Here is a 6,000-nt window from a genome sequence, read left to right on the forward strand (position 1 = left end):
AGATGGCACTTATCACTCTATCCTCCTGAATGAGATGGAGAGATAGCGATGAAGAGAATGAGACTTTCATTTTCTCAGTCCGGGGAGAGGCATTTTCAATCGTAGATCTTTTTCTATGAGATAATTCATCTTATTTAAGTGGACGACGAATGGGCTCTTTTGAAAAGTAGCTCCTGAGTGGCGGTGGTGCTTTTATTGGGCCAAACGCTCCCTCGCTCTCTCTGCACAGACCCAGAGCCTCGGTCGTGTCCAGACCACGCAAATCACATTTGCATGCTCATATAAAGCGCCTGCAATCAGCAGAGCCATGCATCACAATCCTACCGAGTGAGTTGTCTTTTCTTCCTGAGCCTTTTATTACCTGGCTGCTGACACATTTGCGTGGAGGAATCAAACAGAAGAGAAGATGTGCTCAATGGAAGCTGATGCTGTCACTCCCCTCAATGGAAGCGGACGCTGGTACTCCCCACTGTGTCAGTTTTTTTTATACCTTGGCCACTAGATGGCATAGAAGCAGCTGTGGTTTGTATGAGAACTGGGACTCCTATGGGGAGAAGCACCATAAATGTGGGTTGGAGGCAAAGTCAAGGCAGGTTGAAGGCCTAGGGCATTTATTAATGGTGTTTCTGAGGAAAAAAAATCTAAATATCATTCCCTCCTGTGCCAGAAACCTTCTGGTTCAATGTTCTTTAAAACTATATTCTATCTTCTAATCTACAAGGAGTACAAGTTACACTGCATAGTTTAAGTTTGTCTCACAAGTATGGAAACAAAACTTCTAGATGAGTCTCCTAAGTAGAAATAACTTTTCCTCCTCCTGGGTTCTTAATGACTTAGCAGAATAATTTGGTTAACTGTTAGTCCCTATGGGATCTGTAATGTTTAGCAATTCGGGCTAGGAAGGGAGAGAAGGATTCTGGGTAGGCAGGGAGAGAAGGATTCTGGGTAGGCAGGGAGAGAAGCATTCTGGGTAGGCAGGGAGAGAAGGATTCTGGGTAGGAAGGGAGAGAAGGATTCCGGGTAGGAAGGGAGAGAAGGATTCTGGGTAGGAAGGGAGAGAAGGATTCTGGGTAGGAAGGGAGAGAAGGATTCTGGGTAGGAAGGGAGAGAAGGATTCTGGGTAGGAAGGGAGAGAAGGATTCCGGGTAGGAAGGGAGAAGGAATCCTGGGAAGGAGAAGGATTCGGGGAAGGTAGGGAGAGGAGGAGCCGGGGAAGGTAGGGAGAGGAGGAGCCGGGGAAGGTAGGGAGAGGAGGAGCCGGGGAAGGTAGGGAGAGGAGGAGCCGGGCAAGGTAGGGAGAGGAGGAGCCGGGCAAGGTAGGGAGAGGAGGAGCCGGGCAAGGTAGGGAGAGGAGGAGCCGGGCAAGGTAGGGAGAGGAGGAGCCGGGCAAGGTAGGGAGAGGAGGAGCCGGGCAAGGTAGGGAGAGGAGGAGCCGGGCAAGGTAGGGAGAGGAGGAGCCGGGCAAGGTAGGGAGAGGAGGAGCCGGGCAAGGTAGGGAGAGGAGGAGCCGGGCAAGGTAGGGAGAGGAGGAGCCGGGCAAGGTAGGGAGAGGAGGAGCCGGGCAAGGTAGGGAGGGGAGGAGCCGGGCAAGGTAGGGAGGGGAGGAGCCGGGCAAGGTAGGGAGGGGAGGAGCCGGGCAAGGTAGGGAGGGGAGGAGCCGGGCAAGGTAGGGAGGGGAGGAGCCGGGCAAGGTAGGGAGGGGAGGAGCCGGGCAAGGTAGGGAGAGGAGGAGCCGGGCAAGGTAGGGAGAGGAGGAGCCGGGCAAGGTAGGGAGAGGAGGAGCCGGGCAAGGTAGGGAGAGGAGGAGCCGGGCAAGGTAGGGAGAGGAGGAGCCGGGCAAGGTAGGGAGAGGAGGAGCCGGGCAAGGTAGGGAGAGGAGGAGCCGGGCAAGAAAGGAAGGGAGAGGAGGAGCCGGGCAAGAAAGGAAGGGAGAGGAGGAGCCGGGCAAGAAAGGAAGGGAGAGGAGGAGCCGGGCAAGAAAGGAAGGGAGAGGAGGAGCCGGGCAAGAAAGGAAGGGAGAGGAGGAGCCGGGCAAGAAAGGAAGGGAGAGGAGGAGCCGGGCAAGAAAGGAAGGGAGAGGAGGAGCCGGGCAAGAAAGGAAGGGAGAGGAGGAGCCGGGCAAGAAAGGAAGGGAGAGGAGGAGCCGGGCAAGAAAGGAAGGGAGAGGAGGAGCCGGGCAAGAAAGGAAGGGAGAGGAGGAGCCGGGCAAGAAAGGAAGGGAGAGGAGGAGCCGGGCAAGAAAGGAAGGGAGAGGAGGAGCCGGGCAAGAAAGGAAGGGAGAGGAGGAGCCGGGCAAGAAAGGAAGGGAGAGGAGGAGCCGGGCAAGAAAGGAAGGGAGAGGAGGAGCCGGGCAAGAAAGGAAGGGAGAGGAGGAGCCGGGCAAGAAAGGAAGGGAGAGGAGGAGCCGGGCAAGAAAGGAAGGGAGAGGAGGAGCCGGGCAAGAAAGGAAGGGAGAGGAGGAGCCGGGCAAGAAAGGAAGGGAGAGGAGGAGCCGGGCAAGAAAGGAAGGGAGAGGAGGAGCCGGGCAAGAAAGGAAGGGAGAGGAGGAGCCGGGCAAGAAAGGAAGGGAGAGGAGGAGCCGGGCAAGGAAGGAAGGAAGGGAGAGGAGGAGCCGGGCAAGGAAGGAAGGAAGGGAGAGGAGGAGCCGGGCAAGGAAGGAAGGAAGGGAGAGGAGGAGCCGGGCAAGGAAGGAAGGAAGGGAGAGGAGGAGCCGGGCAAGGAAGGAAGGAAGGGAGAGGAGGAGCCGGGCAAGGAAGGAAGGAAGGGAGAGGAGGAGCCGGGCAAGGACGGAAGGAAGGGAGAGGAGGAGCCGGGCAAGGACGGAAGGAAGGGAGAGGAGGAGCCGGGCAAGGACGGAAGGAAGGGAGAGGAGGAGCCGGGCAAGGACGGAAGGAAGGGAGAGGAGGAGCCGGGCAAGGACGGAAGGAAGGGAGAGGAGGAGCCGGGCAAGGACGGAAGGAAGGGAGAGGAGGAGCCGGGCAAGGACGGAAGGAAGGGAGAGGAGGAGCCGGGCAAGGACGGAAGGAAGGGAGAGGAGGAGCCGGGCAAGGACGGAAGGAAGGGAGAGGAGGAGCCGGGCAAGGACGGAAGGAAGGGAGAGGAGGAGCCGGGCAAGGACGGAAGGAAGGGAGAGGAGGAGCCGGGCAAGGACGGAAGGAAGGGAGAGGAGGAGCCGGGCAAGGACGGAAGGAAGGGAGAGGAGGAGCCGGGCAAGGACGGAAGGAAGGGAGAGGAGGAGCCGGGCAAGGACGGAAGGAAGGGAGAGGAGGAGCCGGGCAAGGACGGAAGGAAGGGAGAGGAGGAGCCGGGCAAGGACGGAAGGAAGGGAGAGGAGGAGCCGGGCAAGGACGGAAGGAAGGGAGAGGAGGAGCCGGGCAAGGACGGAAGGAAGGGAGAGGAGGAGCCGGGCAAGGACGGAAGGAAGGGAGAGGAGGAGCCGGGCAAGGACGGAAGGAAGGGAGAGGAGGAGCCGGGCAAGGACGGAAGGAAGGGAGAGGAGGAGCCGGGCAAGGACGGAAGGAAGGGAGAGGAGGAGCCGGGCAAGGAAGGAAGGAAGGGAGAGGAGGAGCCGGGCAAGGAAGGAAGGAAGGGAGAGGAGGAGCCGGGCAAGGAAGGAAGGAAGGGAGAGGAGGAGCCGGGCAAGGAAGGAAGGAAGGAAGGGAGAGGAGGAGCCGGGCAAGGAAGGAAGGAAGGAAGGGAGAGGAGGAGCCGGGCAAGGAAGGAAGGAAGGAAGGGAGAGGAGGAGCCGGGCAAGGAAGGAAGGAAGGAAGGGAGAGGAGGAGCCGGGCAAGGAAGGAAGGAAGGGAGAGGAGGAGCCGGGCAAGGAAGGAAGGAAGGAAGGGAGAGGAGGAGCCGGGCAAGGAAGGAAGGAAGGAAGGGAGAGGAGGAGCCGGGCAAGGAAGGAAGGAAGGAAGGGAGAGGAGGAGCCGGGCAAGGAAGGAAGGAAGGAAGGGAGAGGAGGAGCCGGGCAAGGAAGGAAGGAAGGAAGGGAGAGGAGGAGCCGGGCAAGGAAGGAAGGAAGGAAGGGAGAGGAGGAGCCGGGCAAGGAAGGAAGGAAGGAAGGGAGAGGAGGAGCCGGGCAAGGAAGGAAGGAAGGAAGGGAGAGGAGGAGCCGGGCAAGGAAGGAAGGAAGGAAGGGAGAGGAGGAGCCGGGCAAGGAAGGAAGGAAGGAAGGGAGAGGAGGAGCCGGGCAAGGAAGGAAGGAAGGAAGGGAGAGGAGGAGCCGGGCAAGGAAGGAAGGAAGGAAGGGAGAGGAGGAGCCGGGCAAGGAAGGAAGGAAGGAAGGGAGAGGAGGAGCCGGGCAAGGAAGGAAGGAAGGAAGGGAGAGGAGGAGCCGGGCAAGGAAGGAAGGAAGGAAGGGAGAGGAGGAGCCGGGCAAGGAAGGAAGGAAGGAAGGGAGAGGAGGAGCCGGGCAAGGAAGGAAGGAAGGAAGGGAGAGGAGGAGCCGGGCAAGGAAGGAAGGAAGGAAGGGAGAGGAGGAGCCGGGCAAGGAAGGAAGGAAGGAAGGGAGAGGAGGAGCCGGGCAAGGAAGGAAGGAAGGAAGGGAGAGGAGGAGCCGGGCAAGGAAGGAAGGAAGGAAGGGAGAGGAGGAGCCGGGCAAGGAAGGAAGGAAGGAAGGGAGAGGAGGAGCCGGGCAAGGAAGGAAGGAAGGAAGGGAGAGGAGGAGCCGGGCAAGGAAGGAAGGAAGGAAGGGAGAGGAGGAGCCGGGCAAGGAAGGAAGGAAGGAAGGGAGAGGAGGAGCCGGGCAAGGAAGGAAGGAAGGAAGGGAGAGGAGGAGCCGGGCAAGGAAGGAAGGAAGGAAGGGAGAGGAGGAGCCGGGCAAGGAAGGAAGGAAGGAAGGGAGAGGAGGAGCCGGGCAAGGAAGGAAGGAAGGAAGGGAGAGGAGGAGCCGGGCAAGGAAGGAAGGAAGGAAGGGAGAGGAGGAGCCGGGCAAGGAAGGAAGGAAGGAAGGGAGAGGAGGAGCCGGGCAAGGAAGGAAGGAAGGAAGGGAGAGGAGGAGCCGGGCAAGGAAGGAAGGAAGGAAGGGAGAGGAGGAGCCGGGCAAGGAAGGAAGGAAGGAAGGGAGAGGAGGAGCCGGGCAAGGAAGGAAGGAAGGAAGGGAGAGGAGGAGCCGGGCAAGGAAGGAAGGAAGGAAGGGAGAGGAGGAGCCGGGCAAGGAAGGAAGGAAGGAAGGGAGAGGAGGAGCCGGGCAAGGAAGGAAGGAAGGAAGGGAGAGGAGGAGCCGGGCAAGGAAGGAAGGAAGGAAGGGAGAGGAGGAGCCGGGCAAGGAAGGAAGGAAGGAAGGGAGAGGAGGAGCCGGGCAAGGAAGGAAGGAAGGAAGGGAGAGGAGGAGCCGGGCAAGGAAGGAAGGAAGGAAGGGAGAGGAGGAGCCGGGCAAGGAAGGAAGGAAGGAAGGGAGAGGAGGAGCCGGGCAAGGAAGGAAGGAAGGAAGGGAGAGGAGGAGCCGGGCAAGGAAGGAAGGAAGGAAGGGAGAGGAGGAGCCGGGCAAGGAAGGAAGGAAGGAAGGGAGAGGAGGAGCCGGGCAAGGAAGGAAGGAAGGAAGGGAGAGGAGGAGCCGGGCAAGGAAGGAAGGAAGGAAGGGAGAGGAGGAGCCGGGCAAGGAAGGAAGGAAGGAAGGGAGAGGAGGAGCCGGGCAAGGAAGGAAGGAAGGAAGGGAGAGGAGGAGCCGGGCAAGGAAGGAAGGAAGGAAGGGAGAGGAGGAGCCGGGCAAGGAAGGAAGGAAGGAAGGGAGAGGAGGAGCCGGGCAAGGAAGGAAGGAAGGAAGGGAGAGGAGGAGCCGGGCAAGGAAGGAAGGAAGGAAGGGAGAGGAGGAGCCGGGCAAGGAAGGAAGGAAGGAAGGAAGGGAGAGGAGGAGCCGGGCAAGGAAGGAAGGAAGGAAGGAAGGGAGAGGAGGAGCCGGGCAAGGAAGGAAGGAAGGAAGGAAGGGAGAGGAGGAGCCGGGCAAGGAAGGAAGGAAGGAAGGAAGGGAGAGGAGGAGCCGGGCAAGGAAGGAAGGAAGGA

The 6,000-nt window shown here is 60.3% G+C and overlaps 1 protein-coding gene across 2 annotated transcripts in view; it reads left to right on the forward strand.

Moving 5' to 3' along the window:
* Window positions 1-6,000, forward strand: part of vps50 (VPS50 EARP/GARPII complex subunit) — a 258,036-nt gene that overhangs the window by 83,601 nt on the left and 168,435 nt on the right. The window lies entirely within an intron of this gene.

Source organism: Salvelinus fontinalis, chromosome 32 (genome assembly GCF_029448725.1).
Source record: "Salvelinus fontinalis isolate EN_2023a chromosome 32, ASM2944872v1, whole genome shotgun sequence".
Taxonomy (NCBI): domain Eukaryota; kingdom Metazoa; phylum Chordata; class Actinopteri; order Salmoniformes; family Salmonidae; genus Salvelinus; species Salvelinus fontinalis.